This window comes from Diplotaxodon limnothrissa, linkage group LG12 (genome assembly GCF_057381915.1).
Source record: "Diplotaxodon limnothrissa isolate DT_005_m linkage group LG12, D_limnothrissa_male_GT1.1, whole genome shotgun sequence".
NCBI classification, from domain to species: Eukaryota; Metazoa; Chordata; class Actinopteri; order Cichliformes; family Cichlidae; genus Diplotaxodon; species Diplotaxodon limnothrissa.
The window spans coordinates 31406423-31409605 of NC_140607.1; the positions used below are offsets into that span (position 1 = coordinate 31406423).

General features: G+C 40.5%; 1 pseudogene across 1 annotated transcript; it reads right to left on the reverse strand.

Annotated features, from left to right (window-relative positions):
* Positions 1 to 652: 652 nt before the first annotated feature.
* LOC146621629 (UDP-glucuronosyltransferase 2A2-like) lies at positions 653 to 3183 on the reverse strand (annotated as a pseudogene). The gene is made up of 4 exons (XR_014906620.1): positions 2443 to 3183; positions 2137 to 2285; positions 1861 to 1992; positions 653 to 973 (listed from the first exon to the last, which is right to left on the reverse strand). The product of XR_014906620.1 is annotated as a UDP-glucuronosyltransferase 2A2-like (transcript).

Below are 3183 nucleotides of genomic sequence, written 5' to 3' on the forward strand. Positions count from 1 at the left end.
GTTCGCTGGAAGCAGTATTAATGTTGTTTATTATTGCTTGCAGCTCTTCATCTGAACAATTGTCAGAAATTGAATGGTTAGCATCCTTTGCTAGAACCTTCCACTTTTCGTACTTGATCTTAAAACTTTGCTCCAACTCCTTAATCCTTTGGTTTAACATTCCTCTTCCCTTTTCAGTTAAGGTTCTTGACCTCTGGCTTTTACGAGGTGGGTTTTGAATTTTTTGTTGCGCACACTTACTTGTTGATGGATGAACATCTGATGTTACTCGAACTTCTTGTGGACCATCTGTATTTTGCAGAGGAGAACTGCACAGTGGAGGGTTTTGCTGAGGCCTGGTCACAGTCTCTGCCTCAGGATTGTCACTCAGTTTAGAGAGATTTGTGACTGACATGTTAGGCTAAGTAAAGGAGTCTGATAACATAAAATAACACTGCTTATAGCTTGTAACAAACTTGGTTACTTCCTTTGAATAAAACCTTGCATAAAATCCAGGACTGCTTTAGTAGCTTATTCTTATAACCCTTAAACACATGTCTGAAATCACTAACAACCCTTAAAGACACATATTTTTCAAACTCATGATCAATTGTAAACTTGAACCTTCTTGCTTGCAGCTACAATGAAGCCACTTCAGGACACCCTTATTAACACTTTAAAGCATCCAAACTTGCAAATGGTCTTCAGGTTAATTTTCTGCAGCACACTTGAGAAGATCAATATGTCCTTTCTTTGAATTGTTAGGATGAGCAAACCCGTTCTTGGCTTCTGGCAGGAGCTTGGGGACCCTTGTAGACACGCTAGAGATGACTTATGTTCCTTTCTTTCTCGCCCACTCACAAGGAGCAGATGAGTTCTCACTGTAGCTCCCGTTAGCCACCACGCGGACAAGTTCTTGTTTACAGATGATTTATTCAATGTTCGGCGACAAGATCACTCAGCGTCGTCATCATCATCATCATCATCGTGAGAACTACCCAAAGAAAACGATTGCAATAAGCAACATGTTTACAATAACTCTTATCACAGTAAATCCAAACAATAAAGGTATAGACACATAAATGCCCTTTTATGGCACTTTCATTGAAACTGAAATTAACAGAGGCACCCTGAACACACCTCATTGCCTGCTGTAGCCAAACGGGAGAAAGTCCGTTCTTCGCGCGAGCCGCTACTCCTCTCAACGGTGAGTCCACAATTGGGTTTAATTTAACTTAACTTAACTTATGTGTTCTTTAAAACTTAAGTCCAGTTTAAAGCAGTAGGACGATGCAGCTGAACTCACAGAGCGCCATGCTTCTCTGCTCTAGTGTCACCACAAACTCAGTCCGTGCTGCACGTTACTTCCGCTACCACCAATTACAAAACAAAGTTCCACAATTAAAGGAAACTTACAAATATAAACACAAGAAAAACATTGGAACACTTCACTGTTAGTTACAAGGTATTTGCATTAAAGCTGAAAGTCTGCACTACAATGGCATCCGAGTTATATCATTTAAAATTACAAAAGCCAAATTAGAAAAAAGATGTCTCTGTCCAAATATTAATAGACCTAACTGTATATTGAAGCGTGAGGTTAACTTGTCATTAGAAATCATCAGCTGTTGACAAAGTCAGATTTTTCACACTCTGTATTAGGAAAACAAACATAAATATTGTGGAAATAACATGGAAACTGGGCACTTGCACGTTGAAATGTCCACACTCTGCAATGTCATTAAAATTTTTTAGTTTTGGTAGTTCTGGTTTTCAGAAGTAGAGCACTCTGAAACTGGTTATCTAAATCATGAAAAACTACTCCATGCTTTCAGGGTTTGAACAAACTGATTACAGTTGACACAAAGATTATCCTCTGACCTTTTGTGGGATCTGAGCGAGGCCTGAGGCTATCATGTTGGCCTTCTCCTTGGTGACGTTGTTGATCATGGATCCTAAAGTGAAGATCACAATGCCATCATCTCCAGAACTCTGCACAAATTCCTCCAGATCCTGTAACAAATCAAATATTATCCCACCACCAGCCAACCAGCTGTTTTCTCATTTTTGTTCAACATTTTGATGGCTTCACTGCTCCTGTCAGGAATATTCTGTGATGTAATGATTAATCAGATGGTAATAGTTGAGTGTCCTTACCTCTGGTAAAGGTTTAGCAGGTCTGCAGTGGATCCCACCAACATATTTGAAGTTGGGGGGGAAAGGACGAGGGAATTCAAAATCCCAGTAGGTTCGGATTAACCAGATGTCTGCTTTACTCATCAACTCACAGGCACTGGTGGGAGTTCCTGTTGCAGTGCATAAGTAATGGACATCAATGTATCACCAATAGTTTATGCAAGAGATCATATTTTCTTAATCAGAAAATTTTAAAACACTGTGTTTACATTATTAGCAAATTTTAAATATTTTTTTTAAATCAGTGCTTCACGCCTATTTGCTCACCTTTGACATCAGAGTAATATCTGTCTAATACGTTCCAAAAAGTGTGATCAATCACGATGTCTTGGAGAGCGTAGAAGAGAAAGTTCCACACTCTCTCTGAGAAGTCCATCTTATCTGTGAGTTTGCTCATGGCACTGGGAACAAAGGATGGTGGAGCAGGCATCTGACCACAATGCCTCTCCCAGTTATTAACTGGGGAGCTGCGAAAGGACAAGACAAGTGGGATCCCCAAAATATCTGCTACTAAGTCACTGCCAGCTTTGACGGGGTCCGCCAAGAGAAGATCGTAATTTCCCTCTTTCAACTTCTTCATGATGACTTCTGATTTCACCACACCATCCAAATACTGAAAAGAAATCTGAATGTGTGTGTTCACATATTTAACGGATCTGGTGAAGATCTCCCAGTAGTTCATATAATCCAACTCGTATAATACGAATTGGAGGAGCTCTTCCAAAAAATCTTCTATAGTCTCCAATGAGAAAGAGGCGTTGAAGGGCTCATAGTGAAAGCGGGCAGGTTCATTGGTTTTCATGTACATTGATGAGCTTGGGACCAGTACAGTTACCTGGTGTCCTCTGTCAACCAGCGTCTCTAGAACAGGCTTCATGTTTATCCAGTGGCTGCCATCAGTGTACACACCAAAATATTTCCTCCATTTGCACACGATGTTGCACAAAGTACCAGCAGGATGCAGGCAGAGAGACGCAGATCCATGGTGTCTGAATGTCAGCAGGAAAA